This window comes from Engystomops pustulosus, unplaced genomic scaffold, assembly GCF_040894005.1.
Source record: "Engystomops pustulosus unplaced genomic scaffold, aEngPut4.maternal MAT_SCAFFOLD_361, whole genome shotgun sequence".
Classification (NCBI taxonomy): Eukaryota; Metazoa; Chordata; class Amphibia; order Anura; family Leptodactylidae; genus Engystomops; species Engystomops pustulosus.
The window spans coordinates 20,001-41,405 of record NW_027285240.1 but is presented as its reverse complement, the minus strand read 5'-3'; positions in this window follow the sequence as shown (position 1 = coordinate 41,405).

Below are 21,405 nucleotides of genomic sequence, written 5' to 3'. Positions count from 1 at the left end.
CCTATCCGGCCAAGAGTCACTGTTCCCCGGCCACACTGGCAGTAGGTCCCGGGGAGGAATAATGCCCATGGAAGTAGGAGCTCCTACTTCCAAAGGGGCAAGTCAGCGGAGAAGCCACTTGGCCTATCCGGCCAAGAGTCACTGTTCCCCGGCCACTCTTGCTGTAGGTCCCGGGGAGGAATAATGCCCATGGAAGTAGGAGCTACTACCTCCAAAGGGGCAAGTCAGCGGGAGAAGCCACTTGGCCTATCCGGCAAAGAGTCACTGTTCCCCGGCCACACTTGGCAGTATGTCCCGGGGAGGAATAATGCCCATGGAAGTAGGAGCTACTACCTCAAAGGGGGCAAGTCAGCGGGAGAAGCCACTTGGCCTATCCGGCAAAGAGTCACTGTTCCCCGGCCACACTTGGCTGTTAGGTCGGAGGGAGGAATAATGCCCATGGAAGTAGGAGCTCCTACTTCCAAAGGGGCAAGTCAGCGGGAGAAGCCACTTGGCCTATCCGGCAAAGAGTCACTGTTCCCCGGCCCACACTTGGCTGTAGGTCCCGGGGAGGAATAATGCCCATGGAAGTAGGAGCTCCTACTTCCAAAGGGGCAAGTCAGCGGGAGAAGCCACTTGGCCTATCCGGCCAAGAGTCACTGTTCCCCGGCCACACTTGGCAGGAGGTCCCGGGGAGGAATAATGCCATGGAAGTAGGAGCTCCTACTTCCCAAAGGGTCAAGTCAGCGGGGAGAAGCCACTTCGCCTACCCGGCCAAGTGTCACTGTCCCCCGGCCACACTTGGCAGTAGGTCCCGGGGAGGAATAATGCCCATGGAAGTAGGAGCTCCTACTTCCAAAGGGGCAAGTCAGCGGGAGAAGCCACTTCGCCTACCCGGCCGAGTGTCACTGTCCCCCGGCCAGACTTGGCGGCAAGTCCCCGGGGAGGAATAATGCCCATGGAAGTAGGAGCTCCTACTTCCAAAGGGGCAAGTCAGCGGGAGAAGCCACTTGGCCTATCCGGCCACATGTCACTGTCCCCCGGCCAGACTTGGCGGCAAGTCCCGGGAGGAAAATGCCCATGGAAGTAGGAGCTCCTACTTCCAAAGGGTCAAGTCAGCGGGAGAAGCCACCTCGCCTACCCGGCCAAGTGTCACTGTCCCCCGGCCACTCTTGGCTGTAGGGCCCGGGGAGGAATAATGCCCATGGAAGTTAGGAGCTCCTACTTCCAAAGGGGCAAGTCAGCGGGAGAAGCCACTTGGCCTATCCGGCCACATGTCACTGTCCCCCGGCCACACTTGCAGTAGGTCCCGGGGAGGATAATGCCCATGGAAGTTAGGAGCTCCTACTTCCAAAGGGGCAAGTCAGCGGGGAGAAGCCACTTGGCCTATCCGGCCAAGAGTCACTGTTCCCCGGCCACACTTGGCAGTAGGTCCCGGGGAGGAATAATGCCCATGGAAGTAGGAGCTACTACCTCCAAAGGGGCAAGTCAGCGGGAGAAGCCACTTGGCCTATCCGGCCAGTGAGTCACTGTTCCCCGGCCACACTTGGCAGTAGGTCCCCGGGGAGGAATAATGCCCATGGAAGTGGGAGCTCCTACTTCCAAAGGGGCAAGTCAGCGGGAGAAGCCACTTGGCCTATCCGGCAAGAGTCACTGTTCCCGGCCACACTTGGCAGTAGGTCCAGGGGAGGAATAATGCCCATGGAAGTAAGAGCTCCTACTTCCATAGGGGCAAGTCAGCGGGGAGAAGCCACTTGGCCTATCCGGCCCATGAGTCACTGTTCCCCGGCCACACTTGGCAGTATGTCCCGGGGAGGAATAATGCACATGGAAGTAGGAGCTACTACCTCCAAAGGTGAAGACACTTGGCTCTAAGTCCCCGAGAGGTATACTGCCAATGGAAGTAAGAGCTCCTACTTCCAAAGGGGCAAGTCAGCGGGAGAAGCCACTTGGCCTATCCGGCCAAGAGTCACTGTTCCCCGGCCACACTTGGCTGTAGGTCCCGGGGAGGAATAATGCCCATGGAAGTAGGAGCTCCTACTTCCCAAAGGGGCAAGTCAGCGGGAGAAGCCACTTGGCCTATCCGGCAAAGAGTCACTGTTCCCCGGCCACACTTGGCTGTAGGTCCCGGGGAGGAATAATGCCCATGGAAGTAGGAGCTCCTACTTCCAAAAGGGCCAGTCAGCGGGAGAAGCCACTTGGCCTATCCGGCCAAGAGTCACTGTTCCCCGGCCACACTTGGCAGTAGGTCCCGGGGAGGAATAATGCCCATGGAAGTAGGAGCTCCTACTTCCAAAGGGGCAAGTCAGCGGGAGAAGCCACTTCGCCTACCCGGCCGAGTGTCACTGTCCCCCGGCCAGACTTGGCGGCAAGTCCCGGGGAGGAAATAATGCCCATGGAAGTAGGAGCTCCTACTTCCAAAGGGGCAAGTCAGCGGGAGAAGCCACTTGGCCTATACGGCCACATGTCACTGTCCCCGGCCACACTTGGCAGTAGGTCCCGGGGAGGAATAATGCCCATGGAAGTAGGAGCTCCTACTTCCAAAGGGGCAAGTCAGCGGGAGAAGCCACTTCGCCTACCCGGCCAAGTGTCACTGTCCCCCGGCCAGACTTGGCGGCAAGTCCCGGGGAGGAATAATGCCCATGGAAGTAGGAGCTCACTTGGCTCTAAGTCTTCGAGAGGTATAATGCCCATGGAAGTAAGAGCTCCAACTTCCAAAGGGGCAAGTCAGCGGGAGAAGCCACTTCGCCTACCCGGCCAAGTGTCACTGTCCCCCGGCCAGACTTGGCGGCAAGTCCCGGGGAGGAATAATGCCCATGGAAGTAGGAGCTCCTACTTCCAAAGGGGCAAGTCAGCGGGAGAAGCCACTTGGCCTATCCGGCCACATGTCACTGTCCCCCGGCCACACTTGGCAGTAGGTCCCGGGGAGGAATAATGCCCATGGAAGTAGGAGCTCCTACTTCCAAAGGGCAAGTCAGCGGGAGAAGCCACTTCGCCTACCCGGCCAAGTGTCACTGTCCCCCGGCCAGACTTGGCGGCAAGTCCCGGGGAGGAATAATGCCCATGGAAGTAGGAGCTCCTACTTCCAAAGGGGCAAGTCAGCGGGAGAAGCCACTTGGCCTACCCGGCCAAGTGTCACTGTCCCCCGGCCACTCTTGGCTGTAGGTCCCGGGGAGGAATAATGCCCATGGAAGCTCCTACTTCCAAAGGGGCAAGTCAGCGGGAGAAGCCACTTGGCCTATCCGGCCACATGTCGCTGTCCCCCGGCCAGACTTGGCGGCAAGTCCCGGGGAGGAATAATGCCCATGGAAGTAGGAGCTCCTACTTCCAAAGGGGCAAGTCAGCGGGAGAAGCCACTTCGCCTACCCGGCCAAGTGTCACTGTCCCCCGGCCACTCTTGGCTGTAGGTCCCGGGGAGGAATAATGCCCATGGAAGTAGGAGCTCCTACTTCCAAAGGGGCAAGTCAGCGGGAGAAGCCACTTGGCCTATCCGGCCACATGTCACTGTCCCCCGGCCAGACTTGGCGGCAAGTCCCGGGGAGGAATAATGCCCATGGAAGTAGGAGCTCCTACTTCCAAAGGGGCAAGTCAGCGGGAGAAGCCACTTCGCCTACCCGGCCAATTGTCACTGTCCCCCGGCCAGACTTGGCGGCAAGTCCCGGGGAGGAATAATGCCCATGGAAGTAGGAGCTCACTTGGCTCTAAGTCTTCGAGAGGTATAATGCCCATGGAAGTAAGAGCTCCTACTTCCAAAGGGGCAAGTCAGCGGGAGAAGCCACTTCGCCTACCCGGCCAAGTGTCACTGTCCCCCGGCCAGACTTGGCGGCAAGTCCCGGGGAGGAATAATGCCCATGGAAGTAGGAGCTCCTACTTCCAAAGGGGCAAGTAAGCGGGAGAAGCCACTTCGCCTACCCGGCCAAGTGTCACTGTCCCCCGGCCAGACTTGGCGGCAAGTCCCGGGGAGGAATAATGCCCATGGAAGTAGGAGCTCCTACTTCCAAAGGGGCAAGTCAGCGGGAGAAGCCACTTCGCCTACCCGGCCAAGTGTCACTGTCCCCCGGCCAGACTTGGCGGCAAGTCCCGGGGAGGAATAATGCCCATGGAAGTAGGAGCTCCTACTTCCAAAGGGGCAAGTCAGCGGGAGAAGCCACTTCGCCTACCCGGCCAAGTGTCACTGTCCCCCGGCCAGACTTGGCGGCAAGTCCCGGGGAGGAATAATGCCCATGGAAGTAGGAGCTCCTACTTCCAAAGGGGCAAGTCAGCGGGAGAAGCCACTTGGCCTACCCGGCCAAGTGTCACTGTCCCCCGGCCACTCTTGGCTGTAGGTCCCGGGGAGGAATAATGCCCATGGAAGTAGGAGCTCCTACTTCCAAAGGGGCAAGTCAGCGGGAGAAGCCACTTGGCCTATCCGGCCACATGTCGCTGTCCCCCGGCCAGACTTGGCGGCAAGTCCCGGGAGGAATAATGCCCATGGAAGTAGGAGCTCCTACTTCCAAAGGGGCAAGTCAGCGGGAGAAGCCACTTCGCCTACCCGGCCAAGTGTCACTGTCCCCCGGCCACTCTTGGCTGTAGGTCCCGGGGAGGAATAATGCCCATGGAAGTAGGAGCTCCTACTTCCAAAGGGGCAAGTCAGCGGGAGAAGCCACTTGGCCTATCCGGCCACATGTCACTGTCCCCCGGCCAGACTTGGCGGCAAGTCCCGGGGAGGAATAATGCCCATGGAAGTAGGAGCTCCTACTTCCAAAGGGGCAAGTCAGCGGGAGAAGCCACTTCGCCTACCCGGCCAATTGTCACTGTCCCCCGGCCAGACTTGGCGGCAAGTCCCGGGGAGGAATAATGCCCATGGAAGTAGGAGCTCACTTGGCTCTAAGTCTTCGAGAGGTATAATGCCCATGGAAGTAAGAGCTCCTACTTCCAAAGGGGCAAGTCAGCGGGAGAAGCCACTTCGCCTACCCGGCCAAGTGTCACTGTCCCCCGGCCAGACTTGGCGGCAAGTCCCGGGGAGGAATAATGCCCATGGAAGTAGGAGCTCCTACTTCCAAAGGGGCAAGTAAGCGGGAGAAGCCACTTCGCCTACCCGGCCAAGTGTCACTGTCCCCCGGCCAGACTTGGCGGCAAGTCCCGGGGAGGAATAATGCCCATGGAAGTAGGAGCTCCTACTTCCAAAGGGGCAAGTCAGCGGGAGAAGCCACTTCGCCTACCCGGCCAAGTGTCACTGTCCCCCGGCCAGACTTGGCGGCAAGTCCCGGGGAGGAATAATGCCCATGGAAGTAGGAGCTCCTACTTCCAAAGGGGCAAGTCAGCGGGAGAAGCCACTTCGCCTACCCGGCCAAGTGTCACTGTCCCCCGGCCAGACTTGGCGGCAAGTCCCGGGGAGGAATAATGCCCATGGAAGTAGGAGCTCCTACTTCCAAAGGGGCAAGTCAGCGGGAGAAGCCACTTCGCCTACCCGGCCAAGTGTCACTGTCCCCCGGCCAGACTTGGCGGCAAGTCCCGGGGAGGAATAATGCCCATGGAAGTAGGAGCTCACTTGGCTCTAAGTCTTCGAGAGGTATAATGCCCATGGAAGTAAGAGCTCCTACTTCCAAAGGGGCAAGTCAGCGGGAGAAGCCACTTCGCCTACCCGGCCAAGTGTCACTGTCCCCCGGCCAGACTTGGCGGCAAGTCCCGGGGAGGAATAATGCCCATGGAAGTAGGAGCTCCTACTTCCAAAGGGGCAAGTCAGCGGGAGAAGCCACTTCGCCTACCCGGCCAAGTGTCACTGTCCCCCGGCCAGACTTGGCGGCAAGTCCCGGGGAGGAATAATGCCCATGGAAGTAGGAGCTCCTACTTCCAAAGGGGCAAGTCAGCGGGAGAAGCCACTTGGCCTACCCGGCCAAGTGTCACTGTCCCCCGGCCAGACTTGGCGGCAAGTCCCGGGGAGGAATAATGCCCATGGAAGTAGGAGCTCACTTGGCTCTACGTCTTCGAGAGGTATAATGCCCATGGAAGTAAGAGCTCCTACTTCCAAAGGGGCAAGTCAGCGGGAGAAGCCACTTCGCCTACCCGGCCAAGTGTCACTGTCCCCCGGCCAGACTTGGCGGCAAGTCCCGGGGAGGAATAATGCCCATGGAAGTAGGAGCTCACTTGGCTCTAAGTCTTCGAGAGGTATAATGCCCATGGAAGTAAGAGCTCCTACTTCCAAAGGGGCAAGTCAGCGGGAGAAGCCACTTCGCCTACCCGGCCAAGTGTCACTGTCCCCCGGCCAGACTTGGCGGCAAGTCCCGGGGAGGAATAATGCCCATGGAAGTAGGAGCTCCTACTTCCAAAGGGGCAAGTCAGCGGGAGAAGCCACTTCGCCTACCCGGCCAAGTGTCACTGTCCCCCGGCCAGACTTGGCGGCAAGTCCCGGGGAGGAATAATGCCCATGGAAGTAGGAGCTCCTACTTCCAAAGGGGCAAGTCAGCGGGAGAAGCCACTTCGCCTACCCGGCCAAGTGTCACTGTCCCCCGGCCAGACTTGGCGGCAAGTCCCGGGGAGGAATAATGCCCCATGGAGCTCGGGCAGACTAGAAGTAACCTCGTCTGCCCGCTGGAGGGCGCCCTTCCCGGAGCGGAGGGGACCCCCTTGGCCACCAAGTGCAAGCCGAGTTTGGAGCTCGAAACCCGGCCACGCTTGGTCGTAGGTCCCGGTGAGGAACATGGCCATGGAAGTCGGAGCTCAAACCTCCAAACTGACCTCAGCCGGAGCACTTGCTGAGGCTGCCCGGGCATGGGTTACTGTTCCCCGGGCACACTTGGTCGTAGGTCCAAGTGTGGAACGTGTCCATGGAAGTTGAAGTGAAGAGAACCGCGAAAGGGAGTTTTTGCGCGAAGCCGCGGCCGAGGAGGGCTCACCGATCCCGGCGTGATTTCTGCCAGGCCCGGTACCCAAACCGAACTCCGCATGGTGGCTGGATCCGCGACCCTGGAACCCTGGGCCGGGAGCCTAGGGGCGAGAGGGGCCCCATGGAGCTCGGGCAGACTAGAAGTACCCTCGTCTGCCCGCTGGAGGGCGCCCTTCCCGGAGCGGAGGGGACCCCCCAAGCGACCAAGTGCAAGCCGAGTTTGGAGCTCGAAACCCGGCCACACTTGGTAGTATGTCCCGGTGAGGAACATGCCCATGGAAGTAAGAGCTCAGCGGGAGCAGCCACTCAGGCTACACGGGAATGTGTCACTGTCCCCCGGCCAAGACTTGGCGGCAAGTCCCCGGGGAGGAATAGTTCCCATGGAAGTAGCTCAGCGGGAGCAGCCACTCAGGCTACCCGGGAATGTGTCACTGTCCCCCGGCCAAGACTTGGCGGCAAGTCCCGGGGAGGAATAGTTCCATGGAAGTAGCTCAGCGGGAGCAGCCACTCAGGCTACCCGGGAATGTGTCACTGTCCCCCGGCCAGACTTGGCGGCAGGTCCCGGGGAGGAATAGTGCTCATGGAAGTAGCTCAGCGGGAGCAGCTGCTGAGGCTACCCGGGAATGTGTCACTGTCCCTCGGCCACACTTGGTCGTTGATTCCTGATGAGGAACATGCCCATGGAACTAAAGAGTTCAGCGGGAGCAGCCGCTCAGGCTACCCGGGAATGTGTCACTGTCCCCCGGCCAGACTTGGCGGCAGGTCCCGGGGAGGAATAGTGCCCATGGAAGTCGGAGCTCCAACCTCCAAGTTGACCTCAGCGGGAGCAGCCGCTGAGGCTACCCGGGCCTGGGTGACTGTTCCCCGGCCACACTTGGTCGGAGGTCCCGGTGTGGAACATGCCCATGGAAGTTGAAGGGAAGAGAACCGCGAAAGGGAGTTTGGAGGCTGAGCCGCGGCCGAGGAGGTCTCACCGATCCCGGCGTGATTCCAGCCAGGCCCGGTACCCTATACCGAACTCGACAGGGTGGCTGTATCCGGGACCCTGGAACCCTGGGCGGGGAGCCTAGGGGCGAGAGGGGCCCCATGGAGCTCGGGCAGACTAGAAGTACCCTCGTCTGCCCGCTGGAGGGCGCCCTTCCCGGAGCGGAGGGGACCCCCCAAGCGACCAAGTGCAAGCCGAGTTTGGAGCTCGAAACCCGGCCACACTTGGTAGTATGTCCCGGTGAGGAACATGCCCATGGAAGTAAGAGCTCAGCGGGAGCAGCCACTCAGGCTACCCGGGAATGTGTCACTGTCCCCCGGCCAGACTTGGCGGCAGGTCCCGGGGAGGAATAGTGCCCATGGAAGTAGCCCAGCGGGAGCAGCCGCTCAGGCTACCCGGGAATGTGTCACTGTCCCCCGGCCAGACTTGGCGGCAGGTCCCGGGGAGGAATAGTGCTCATGGAAGTAGCTCAGCGGGAGCAGCTGCTGAGGCTACCCGGGAATGTGTCACTGTCCCTGGGCCACACTTGGTCGTTGGTTCCTGATGAGGAACATGCCCATGGAAGTAAGAGTTCAGCGGGAGAAGCCGCTCAAGCTACCCGGGAATGTGTCACTGTCCCCCGGCCAGACTTGGCGGCAGGTCCCGGGGAGGAATAGTGCCCATGGAAGTCGGAGCTCCAACCTCCAAGTTGACCTCAGCGGGAGCAGCCGCTGAGGCTACCCGGGCATGGGTGACTGTTCCCCGGCCACACTTGGTCGGAGGTCCCGGTGTGGAACATGCCCATGGAAGTTGAAGGGAAGAGAACCGCGAAAGGGAGTTTGGAGGCTGAGCCGCGGCCGAGGAGGTCTCACCGATCCCGGCGTGATTCCAGCCAGGCCCGGTACCCTATACCGAACTCGGCAGGGTGGCTGTATCCGGGACCCTGGAACCCTGGGCGGGGAGCCTAGGGGCGAGAGGGGCCCCATGGAGCTCGGGCAGACTAGAAGTACCCTCGTCTGCCCGCTGGAGGGCGCCCTTCCCGGAGCGGAGGGGACCCCAAGCGACCAAGTGCAAGCCGAGTTTGGAGCTCGAAACCCGGCCACACTTGGTAGTATGTCCCGGTGAGGAACATGCCCATGGAAGTAAGAGCTCAGCGGGAGCAGCCACTCAGGCTACCCGGCAATGTGTCACTGTCCCCCGGCCAAGACTTGGCGGCAAGTCCCGGGGAGGAATAGTGCCCATGGAAGTAGCTCAGCGGGAGCAGCCGCTCAGGCTACCCGGGAATGTGTCACTGTCCCCCGGCCAGACTTGGCGGCAGGTCCCGGGGAGGAATAGTGCTCATGGAAGTAGCTCAGCGGGAGCAGCCACTCAGGCTAACCGGGAATGTGTCACTGTCCCTGGGCCACACTTGGTCGTTGGTTCCTGATGAGGAACATGCCCATGGAAGTAAGAGTTCAGCGGGAGCAGCCGCTCAGGGCTACCCGGGAATGTGTCACTGTCCCCCGGCCAGACTTGGCGGCAGGTCCCGGGGAGGAATAGTGCCCATGGAAGTCGGAGCTCCAACCTCCAAGTTGACCTCAGCGGGAGCAGCCGCTGAGGCTACCCGGGCATGGGTGACTGTTCCCCGGCCACACTTGGTCGGAGGTCCCGGTGTGGAACATGCCCATGGAAGTTGAAGGGAAGAGAACCGCGAAAGGGAGTTTGGAGGCTGAGCCGCGGCCGAGGAGGTCTCACCGATCCCGGCGTGATTCCAGCCAGGCCCGGTACCCTATACCGAACTCGGCAGGGTGGCTGTATCCGGGACCCTGGAACCCTGGGCGGGGAGCCTAGGGGCGAGAGGGGCCCCATGGAGCTCGGGCAGACTAGAAGTACCCTCGTCTGCCCGCTGGAGGGCGCCCTTCCCGGAGCGGAGGGGACCCCCAAGCGACCAAGTGCAAGCCGAGTTTGGAGCTCGAAACCCGGCCACACTTGGTAGTATGTCCCGGTGAGGAACATGCCCATGGAAGTAAGAGCTCAGCGGGAGCAGCCACTCAGGCTACCCGGCAATGTGTCACTGTCCCCCGGCCAAGACTTGGCGGCAAGTCCCGGGGAGGAATAGTGCCCATGGAAGTAGCTCAGCGGGAGCAGCCGCTCAGGCTACCCGGGAATGTGTCACTGTCCCCCGGCCGGACTTGGCGGCAGGTCCCGGGGAGGAATAGTGCTCATGGAAGTAGCTCAGCGGGAGCAGCCACTCAGGCTAACCGGGAATGTGTCACTGTCCCTGGGCCACACTTGGTCGTTGGTTCCTGATGAGGAACATGCCCATGGAAGTAAGAGTTCAGCGGGAGCAGCCGCTCAGGGCTACCCGGGAATGTGTCACTGTCCCCCGGCCAGACTTGGCGGCAGGTCCCGGGGAGGAATAGTGCCCATGGAAGTCGGAGCTCCAACCTCCAAGTTGACCTCAGCGGGAGCAGCCGCTGAGGCTACCCGGGCATGGGTGACTGTTCCCCGGCCACACTTGGTCGGAGGTCCCGGTGTGGAACATGCCCATGGAAGTTGAAGGGAAGAGAACCGCGAAAGGGAGTTTGGAGGCTGAGCCGCGGCCGAGGAGGTCTCACCGATCCCGGCGTGATTCCAGCCAGGCCCGGTACCCTATACCGAACTCGGCAGGGTGGCTTTATCCGGGACCCTGGAACCCTGGGCGGGGAGCCTAGGGGCGAGAGGGGCCCCATGGAGCTCGGGCAGACTAGAAGTACCCTCGTCTGCCCGCTGGAGGGCGCCCTTCCCGGAGCGGAGGGGACCCCCCAAGCGACCAAGTGCAAGCCGAGTTTGGAGCTCGAAACCCGGCCACACTTGGTAGTTGGTCCCGGTGAGGAACATGCCCATGGAAGTAAGAGCTCAGCGGGAGAAGCCACTCAGGCTACCCGGGAATGTGTCACTGTCCCCCGGCCAAGACTTGGCGGCAAGTCCCGGGGAGGAATAGTGCCCATGGAAGTAGCTCAGCGGGAGCAGCCACTCAGGCTACCCGGGAATGTGTCACTGTCCCTCGGCCACACTTGGTCGTAGGTCCCGGTGAGGAACATGCCCATGGAAGTCGGAGCTCCAACCTCCAACCGGGTGAAGCCTCCGAGAGCTAGCCGGGAATAGGGCGCCAATCCCGGCTACCGCCCTCCAGGCTTGCCCCGGTCGAAAGACCTACGTCCTCGCACCAGCACAAGCGCAAAAATTTTCTAAGTGTGGGAGAACCGAGGACCCGCCCGGTGGCACTCTGCCTCTCGCTGCCGCCCTCCTGGAAGCGTCCTCGGTCACTGTGTGTGCGGCAGATATCAGAGCTCCGGAAAGGTGAAAAAGAACCGGTAAGAGGGCGAATCCGGCAGCTCCCTGCCGGGCGAGGACCACCGCGAGCGGCGGGGACGTCAGACGGGAGACGCGCGGCGGACCTTCCGTCGGAGTGCCTGGGATTTTGACCTCGGAGAAGTTCGAAAAAATTATGCGGTCGGAGCTGTCTGCCCCGGCCGGGGAAGCTCACCGCCGGCGGCTGCCAACCCCTGGCTTGCCCGCTGGATGCCCTTTCGGAGGCTGCTGAAAAAGAACTGTCAGGCGGGCACCTCTCGGAAGAACCGCAGACCAAAACGACCGGTAAAAATTTTGGGCGATCCGACACGTAGTGCACCTTCGGCGGCAGAGAAAAGCAGCAAAAATACCGGTCAGAGAAGGGGAGTTTTGGTCGACTCTGCCAGGTTTTTGCACTAAGTCAGATCCGTAATGCCAGCGGGACTGAGTCGCTTTTGCGTGCCGTGGTCCTGGAGGCCTGCTCGGACAGAGCGGTCCTTCGGGTCCCGCGGGAAGGGGCATTTCATGTTCCTCTGCGGGAGGTGATCCATTTTCTGCGGGAAATGGCGAGCCCCTTCGGCTACAAGAGTGTGTAGGTCCCGCTCAACAGTCTACGTCCTTAACCATCGGGGACTTTGTAGATTTTGCCCAAAATCGCTCTCCGCAGAACAGAGCGTGAGGTCTCCGCGGCGGAGGCCGGAAAAGGTGCGAGGTGAGCGGCATGGTATGACTGGGCTCGTGCCGCTCACTGCTACCCGGAGCGTGGCGCCCTCCGGGTAAAAAGCTAGCCGGGGCGAGTAGGTGGGTTGACGGGCGCATAAGCAACGCCGTCCCCGCCGTACAAGGTGCCGGTGGCCTGGCGAACCACCGGCGTAAGGCTAGCCAGGGCGTACCGCGGGGCAGAGGGCGCATAAGCCACGCTCTCTCTCCATCCCACCAGCACAAGCGAAAAATTTTCAAAGTGTGGGAGAACCGGCTTCCCGACCGGTGGCACTCTGCCTCTCTCTGCCGCCCTCCTGGAAGCGTCCTCGGTCACTCGGAGTACGGCAGATTTAAGAGCTCCGGAATGGTGAAAAAGAACCGGAGAGAGGGCGACTCCGGCTTCTCTCTGCCGGGCGAGGACCACCGCAGGCGGCGGGGACCTCTGACAGGAGGCGGCGCTGCGGGCAGGCTTTCTAAGTGCCTGGGCTTTTGGCCTCGGCGAAAGTCGAAAAAATTATGCGGTCGGAGCTTTCTGCCCCGGCCGGGGAAGGCTCACCGCCGGCGGCTGCCAACCCCTGGCTTGCCCGCTGGATGCCCTTTCGGAGGCTGCTGAAAAAGAACTGTCAGGCGGGCACCTCTCGGAAGAACCGCAGACCAAAACGACCGGTAAAAATTTTGGGCGATCCGACCCGTAGTGCACCTTCGGCGGCAGAGAAAAGCAACAAAAATACCGGTCAGAGAAGGGGAGTTTTGGTCGACTCTGCCAGGTTTTTGCACTAAGTCAGATCCGTAATGCCAGCGGGACTGAGTCGCTTTTGCGTGCCGTGGTCCTGGAGGCCTGCTCGGACAGAGCGGTCCTTCGGGTCCCGCGGGAAGGGGCATTTCATGTTCCTCTGCGGGAGGTGATCCATTTTCTGCGGGAAATGGCGAGCCCCTTCGGCTACAAGAGTGTGTAGGTCCCGCTCAACAGTCTACGTCCTTAACCATCGGGGACTTTGTAGATTTTGCCCAAAATCGCTCTCCGCAGAACAGAGCGTGAGGTCTCCGCGGCGGAGGCCGGAAAAGGTGCGAGGTGAGCGGCATGGTATGACTGGGCTCGTGCCGCTCACTGCTACCCGGAGCGTGGCGCCCTCCGGGTAAAAGGCTAGCCGGGGCGAGTAGGTGGGATGACGGGCGCATAAGCAACGCCGTCCCCGCCGTACAAGGTGCCGGTGGCCTGGCGAACCACCGGCGTAAGGCTAGCCAGGGCGTACCGCGGGGCAGAGGGCGCATAAGCCACGCTCTCTCTCCATCCCACCAGCACAAGCGAAATATTTTCAAAGTGTGGGAGAACCGGCTTCCCGACCGGTGGCACTCTGCCTCTCGCTGCCGCCCTCCTGGAAGCGTCCTCGGTCACTCGGAGTACGGCAGATTTAAGAGCTCCGGAATGGTGAAAAAGAACCGGAGAGAGGGCGACTCCGGCTTCTCTCTGCCGGGCGAGGACCACCGCAGGCGGCGGGGACGTCTGACAGGAGACGGCGCTGCGGGCAGGCTTTAAAAGTGCATGGGGTTTTGGCCTCGGCAAAAGTCGAAAAAATTATGCGGTCGGAGCTGTCTGCCCCGGCCGGGGAAGGCTCACCGCCGGCGGCTGCCAACCCCTGGCTTGCCCGCTGGATGGCCTTTCGGAGGCTTCTGAAAAAGAACTGTCAGGCGGGCACCTCTCGGAAGAACCGCAGACCAAAACGACCGGTAAAAATTTTGGGCGATCCGACCCGTAGTGCACCTTCGGCGGCAGAGAAAAGCAACAAAAATACCGGTCAGAGAAGGGGAGTTTTGGTCGACTCTGCCAGGTTTTTGCACTAAGTCAGATCCGTAATGCCAGCGGGACTGAGTCGCTTTTGCGTGCCGTGGTCCTGGAGGCCTGCTCGGACAGGGCGGTCCTTTCGGGTTCCCGCGGGAAGGGGCATTTCATGTTCCTCTGCGGGAGGTGATCCATTTTCTGCGGGAAATGGCGAGCCCCTTCGGCTACAAGAGTGTGTAGGTCCCGCTCAACAGTCTACGTCCTTAACCATCGGGGACTTTGTAGATTTTGGTCAAGATCGCCCCCCGCATGTCCTAGCGGGAGGTCTCCGCGGCGGAGGCCGGAAAAGGTGCGAGGTGAGCGGCATGGTATGACTGGGCTCGTGCCGCTCACTGCTACCCGGAGCGTGGCGCCCTCCGGGTAAAAGGCTAGCCGGGGCGAGTAGGTGGGATGACGGGCGCATAAGCAACGCCGTCCCCGCCGTACAAGGTGCCGGTGGCCTGGCGAACCACCGGCGTAAGGCTAGCCAAGGGCGTACCGCGGGGCAGAGGGCGCATAAGCCACGCTCTCTCTCCATCCCACCAGCACAAGCGAAAAATTTTCAAAGTGTGGGAGAACCGGCTTCCCGACCGGTTGCACTCTGCCTCTCGCTGCCGCCGTCCTGGAAGCGTCCTCGGTCACTCGGAGTACGGCAGATTTAAGAGCTCCGGAATGGTGAAAAAGAACCGGAGAGAGGGCGACTCCGGCTTCTCTCTGCCGGGCGAGGACCACCGCAGGCGGCGGGGACGTCTGACAGGAGACGGCGCTGCGGGCAGGCTTTAAAAGTGCATGGGGTTTTGGCCTCGGAGAAAGTCGAAAAAAATTATGCGGTCGGAGCTGTCTGCCCCGGCCGGGGAAGGCTCACCTCCGGCGGCTGCCAACCCCTGGCTTGCCCGCTGGATGGCCTTTCGGAGGCTGCTGAAAAAGAACTGTCAGGCGGGCACCTCTCGGAAGAACCGCAGACCAAAACGACCGGTAAAAATTTTGGGCGATCCGACCCGTAGTGCACCTTCGGCGGCAGAGAAAAGCAACAAAAATACCGGTCAGAGAATGGGGAGTTTTGGTCGACTCTGCCAGGTTTTTGCACTAAGTCAGATCCGTAATGCCAGCGGGACTGAGTCGCTCTTGCGTGCCGTGGTCCTGGAAGCCTGCTCGGACAGAGTGGTCCTTCGGGTCCCGCGGGAAGGGGCATTTCATGTTCCTCTGCGGGAGGTGATCCATTTTCTGCGGGAAATGGCGAGCCCCTTCGGCTACAAGAGTGTGTAGGTCCCGCTCAACAGTCTACGTCCTTAACCATCGGGGACTTTGTAGATTTTGCCCAAAATCGCTCTCCGCAGAACAGAGCGGGAGGTCTCCGCGGCGGAGGCCGGAAAAGGTGCGAGGTGAGCGGCATGGTATGACTGGGCTCGTGCCGCTCACTGCTACCCGGAGCGTGGCGCCCTCCGGGTAAAAGGCTAGCCGGGGCGAGTAGGTGGATTGACGGGCGCATAAGCAACGCCGTCCCCGCCGTACAAGGTGCCGGTGGCCTGGCGAACCACCGGCGTAAGGCTAGCCAAGGGCGTACCGCGGGGCAGAGGGCGCATAAGCCACGCCGTCCCCGCTGTACAAGGTGCCGGTGGCCTGGCGAACCACCGGCGTAAGGCTAGCCAAGGGCGTACCGCGGGGCAGAGGGCGCATAAGCCACGCTCTCTCTCCATCCCACCAGAACAAGCGAAAAAATTTCAAAGTGTGGGAGAACCGGCTTCCCGACCGGTGGCACTCTGCCTCTCGCTGCCGCCCTCCTGGAAGCGTCCTCGGTCACTCGGTGTCCGGCAGATTTCAGAGCTCCGGAATGGTGAAAAAGAACCGGTGAGAGGGCGAATCCGGCTTCTCTCTGCCGGGCGAGGACCACCGCAGGCGGCAAGGGACGTCTGCCAGGAGACGGCGCTGCGGGCAGGCTTTAAAAGTGCATGGGGTTTTGGCCTCGGCGAAAGTCGAAAAAATTTTGCGGTCGGAGCTGTCTGCCCCGGCCGGGGAAGGCTCACCGCCGGCGGCTGCCAACCCCTGGCTTGCCCGCTGGATGCCCTTTCGGAGGCTGCTGAAAAAGAACTGTCAGGCGGGCACCTCTCGGAAGAACCGCAGACCAAAACGACCGGTAAAAATTTTGGGCGATCCGATCCTCAGTGCACCTTCGGCGGCAGAGAAAAGCAACAAAAACACCGGTCAAAGAAGGGAGGTTTTGGTCGACTCTGCCTGGTTTTTGCACAAAGTCAGATCCGTAATGCCAGCGGGACTGAGTCGCTTTTGCGTGCCGTGGTCCTGGAGGCCTGCTCGGACAGAGCGGTCCTTCGGGTCCCGCGGGAAGGGGCATTTCATGTTCCTCTGCGGGAGGTGGTCCATTTTCTGCGGGAAATGGCGAGCCCCATCGGCTACAAGAGTGTGTAGGTCCCGCTCAACAGTCTACGTCCTTAACCATCGGGGACTTTGTAGATTTTGGCAGAAATCGCCCCCCGCAGGTCCTAGCGGGAGGTCTCCGCGGCGGAGGCCGGAGAGGGCGCGAGGTGAGCGGCATGGTATGACTGGGTTCGTGCCGCTCACTGGTACCCGGAGCGTGGCGCCCTCCGGGTAAAAGGCTAGCCGGGGCGAGTAGGTGGGTTGACGGGCGCATAAGCCACGCCGTCCCCGCCGTACAAGGTGCCGGTGGCCTGGCGAACCACCGGCGTAAGGCCAGCCAGGGCGGACCGCGGGGCAGAGGGCGCATAAGCCACGCTCTCTCTCCATCCCACCAGAACAAGCGAAAAATTTTCAAAGTGTGGGAGAACCGGCGACCCGACCGGTGGCACTCTGCCTCTCGCTGCCGCCCTCCTGGAAGCGTCCTCGGTCACTCGGTGTCCGGCAGATTTCAGAGCTCCGGAATGGTGAAAAAGAACCGGAGAGGGGGCGACTCCGGCTTCTCTCTGCCGGGCGAGGACCACCGCAGGCGGCAAGGGACGTCTGACAGGAGACGGCGCTGCGGGCAGGCTTTAAAAGTGCATGGGGTTTTGGCCTCGGCGAAAGTCGAAAAAATTTTGCGGTCGGAGCCGTCTGCCCCGGCCGGGGAAGGCTCACCGCCGGCGGCTGCCAACCCCTGGCTTGCCCGCTGGATGGCCTTTCGGAGGCTGCTGAAAAAGAACTGTCAGGCGGGCACCTCTCGGAAGAACCGCAGACCAAAACGACCGGTAAAAATTTTGGGCGATCCGACCCTCAGTGCACCTTCGGCGGCAGAGAAAAGCATCAAAAATACCGGTCAAAGAAGCGAGGTTTTGGTCGACTCTGCCAGGTTTTTGCACAAAGTGTTGGCATCGTGCGGCGTCGCGCTTTGCCGTACCGTATCCCCAATGGAGCGGCGCCCGGCGGGGTAGGCTAGCCATGTGAGGTCGAGGGCGGGAGGACGGGACGTAAGCCAGGCCGTTCTCCACAAGAAATTCCGGACGCGGAGACCCCTTCTCCGCCCTACGGTCCCCAATGGGGTGGCGCCCGGCGGGTGAGGCTAGCCATGGGAGGACGGGACGTAAGCCAGGCCGTTCTCCACAAGAAATTCCGTACGCGGAGACCCCTTCTCCGCCCTACGGTCCCCAATGGGGTGGCGCCCGGCGGGTGAGGCTAGCCATGTGAGGTCGAGGGCGGGAGGACGGGACGTAAGCCAGGCCGTTCTCCACAAGTAAATTCCGGACGCGGAGACCCCTTCTCCGCCCTACGGTCCCCAATGGGGTGGCGCCCGGCGGGTGAGGCTAGCCGTGTGAGGTCGAGGGCGGGAGGACGGGACGTAAGCCAGGCCGTTCTCCACAAGTAAATTCCGGACGCGGAGACCCCTTCTCCGCCCTACGGTCCCCAATGGGGTGGCGCCCGGCGGGTGAGGCTAGCCATGTGAGGTCGAGGGCGGGAGGACGGGACGTAAGCCAGGCCGTTCTCCACAAGTAAATTCCGGACGCGGAGACCCCTTCTCCGCCCTACGGTCCCCAATGGGGTGGCTCCCGGCGGGTGAGGCTAGCCATGTGAGGTCGAGGGCGGGAGGACGGGACGCAAGCCAGGCCGTTCTCCACAAACTCCCAGCGGTAGAGTCTCGGCTCTCCGCTCTTTTGATCGATCTGACACAGCGCGATCCGGCGGGGCAGGGCACTTTGCTCGGTCAGGGGTATTGGCCCCGGCCGGTTTATGGTAAAGCGTTCCTTAGCCTCAGTCTTGGTCGCGCATCAATCCCCCGCTCCCCGTGAGCGGCTGTGGTCCTCTGCCTAAGGTTGTGTAGCGCGGTGCCAGTGTGGTCCTCGCACGGCCCCGCTCCTGCCACAGCGGTAGGACTCTCTGCTTCGGCTGAGGTTTGCTACGAAGCGTATGGAACGGGCGTACTCCACCGTACCGTGGGTGGGGGGCGGCGGCGGCGGCGGCAGCGTCCAGCGCGGAGCTCCGGCTCCCGCGGCAGCGCCTCGCCTAGTGTCCCTCGGGCAAGTCCAATCGCCCCCCGCCCGGTCGGAGAGCGCAGACACACCTCTGTGTCCACGGTTTATTTCCGCAGCACGAAAAGGGACGGCTCCCGCCTGCTCCTCGCGGCGGCGACGAGGCTTAGACCCACCGTGGCGTATCCGCGGTAGGTATGCTCGTCGGTCGGAGGAGCGGTTGCGGTCGAGTGGTCCCCAGTGTACCCTGTTAGCGCTGCCCGCCTACGCCTGAAGAGCTGCGGACCGAGAAAAAGGTTCGCTCCGCTGCTGACGGCGAAGCGCGCGGCACGCCGCGGAAGAGGAGAGGGAGCGGTCGCCCCCGGGGCGGCTCCCCTCCGAGTCCGGCAGAAGCAGAGATTGTAGCGGAGGGGGGGGTTTCTAAATTCCCCGGGCGTGTTATCCCCAGCGGTAGCCTTTGAACTCTTCAACCGCAAGCACGATCGCACGTTCACAGCACCCGTCACTAGGAGCCGGGCCAGAGGCGGGCGGCAGACGAAACCGACATGAGCGCTTAAGGGTATTGCACCCCCGGCGCCCAGACCCTGGAAATTGAGTCTGCCCCCAAAGCCCACCCGCGTCCTCCTTGGCGCTCCCGGAGTACATGGTCGTAGATGGGCCATCGGTCGCTAATGCCAAACTGCGTCCCAGGGGTGCGTCCCCTCTGACCAACGGCAGACCCATCCCTCTCGCCAATCCGCGGATCCCCGCCAGGTCCCGAACAGGGCTCGTCCTTTAGCGTTTCAAATGCGCCCTCCCCGCCATACGAGGGGTTGAGGACCGTAGCCTTCCCTTACGAGAGGCACCAGGGGTGCGCCTGCTCGAGGGCCCGGCCGTGGGCGTAACGCTTGGGCCGCCCGGGGGAGTCGGTAGACCATGGGAGACCAACACTCGCACACGAACGTTGCCCGTGCTTTTGTGGAAGAGAGCTTCTTGCGAGGTTGTCGCTGCGGTGGCGCCCGGACAAACCCTATCCCTAAAACTTCTGGGGAATTGGCGTCTAAGCCTGCACCCTGCACGGTATCCCTGCACCCACGAAGGGGGCCGTGGAAGGCTTGGGGTCGCGCCGGCGAAACCGACCGGATGCCCGGGGTACTGAACCCCCGGGGTCCCACCCTGGAAATTGAGCCGTCCGACCCCGCCACGTCTTCCTAGTGCTCTCCTTGGCTCCCCCGCCTGTGGGCATCGTTAGGGGCTGCGGTCATCAGCGCCGGCTAAGCTTCGGCAACACGGCCGACCCACCCCTTCGGCGCCTGGGGGTGCCTGGTCCCAGTCCGGGCCGTTCCGTAGGGGCGGCTATCCCTTACATGAGGGACTCGGTGCGTCCGCTCGGGCTGCGGGGCTCCGGCTCCGACAGCCGGGGAGCTGGTTTTGACCGCGGGCCTCCACGGGAACCGGCAGGGACCGGACTAGGCGTCAAGCCGAAAATAACCCCGGCACCCTCTGCTTCCAAAGCGAGGGGACCTTTGGCCGAGCGGGGGCACCGGAAGCCGAACCGACCCCAACCCCTCTTCCTACCCCAGGGCTGGGCTGACCAATCCCCTGATCGGGTCTAAAATGGAAGAAGGGGATTCGAGGGAAGGGGCTGGCGGAAGGCAGTTGCCCGACGGAGTAGGCGAAGGCCAGGCCGTTTCCGAGTCCCGAGCAGAGGAGGGCGAACTCGGCTCTTCATCGACCGACGGCGAGGCGAGGGCGGTGGCTGCCGCGGGGAAGACTCCATTGCTCGTCAGCGCGCTAGGAGCGGGGCCGACTGGCTGCTCGGGGTATGGCATCCCCGGGGGCCCACCCTGGAAATCTTCGCTCCTCAGCCGCTGCAGGTTATAAGGTCCCGCCGCGCGTAAGCGCTCAACTCTCCGACCCACGGATGTCGAGCCCATGGTGAGCCGGCCGTTTCGTACGGGGAAAAGGGGTCCTCTGGCCCCACATCGATCGAGGGGGTTTAGATCCGCGGAGGCACGCACCGCGAGGCGAATCGCTGCTTTTCCCCAAGAGGTTAACCTTCAAACCACCGAGTAGGTTCGGGGCAGGGCCGACAGTCTGCACTGGGGTATTGCATCCCTGGTGGGGCGACCCTGGAAATCTCTGCCCCTTTCCACTCTTTCGGTTGGGCCTCTCGTCGGGGCGAGCGTAAGTCGGCAAGCAGACGTGGGAAGAGGCTTCTTACCGGTGACACTCCCTTGCTGAGAGAGGCAGGTACTCGCCCCGGACCCCGGTCCAAATCTGCGCGGGCCGGACGGCCTCGGCCCTAGCCGAAGGCCGCTCCCGCGAAGCCAGGGAGCCGAAAAAATAACCCCGACACCCTCCGCGACCTCGCGTGCTTCCAAAGCGAGGGGAACCTTTGGCCGAGCGGGGCACCCGAAGCCGAACCGACCCCAACCCCTCTTCTTACCCCAGGGCTGGGCTGACCAATCCCCTGATCGGGTCTAAAATGGAAGAAGGGGATTCGAGGGAAGGGGCTGGCGGAAGGCAGTTGCCCGACGGAGTAGGCGAAGGCCAGGCCGTTTCCAAATCCCGAGCCAGAGGAGGGCGAACGACGTTCTTCATCGACCGACGGCGAGGCTAGGGCGAGGGCGGTGGCTGCCGCGGGGAAGACTCCATTGCTTGCCAGCGTGCTAGGAGCGGGGCCGACAGGCTGCTCGGGGTATGGCATCCCCGGGGGCCCACCCTGGAAATCTTCGCTCCTCAGCCGCTGCAGGTTATAAGGTCCCGCCGCGCGTAAGCGCTCAACTCCCCGACCCACGGACGTCGAGCCCATGGTGAGCTGACAGTTTCGTACGGGGAAAAGGGGTCCTCTGGCCCCACATCGATCGAGGGGGTTTAGATCCGCGGAGGCACGCACCGCGAGGCGAATCGCTGCTTTTCCCCAAGAGGTTAACCTTCAAACCACCGAGTAGGTTCGGGGCAGGGCCGACTGTCTGCACTGGGGTATTGCATCCCTGGTGGGGCGACCCTGGAAATCTCTGCCCCTTTCCACTCTTTCGGTTGGGCCTCTCGTCGGGGCGAGCGTAAGTCGGCAAGCAGACGTGGGAAGAGGCTTCTTACCGGTGACACTCCCTTCGTGAGAGAGGCAGGTACTCGCCCCGCACCCCGGTCCAAATCTGCTCGGTCCGGCCGTCGTCGGCCCTAGCCGAAGGCCGCTCCCGCGAAGCCAGGCGATCCGAACCGAGGATCCGCGCGAGCCTTCTCCAAGCCCTCTGCCGGGCGCTGGTGTTGAAAGCGTAGCGGACCCTGTTCGCCGGAGCGATAGGAGCGGAGCACCGGTCCCGCAGGGTTGAAAGCTGGGTAGCAGCGCCGTAGCTTCCCTCCCAGCCTT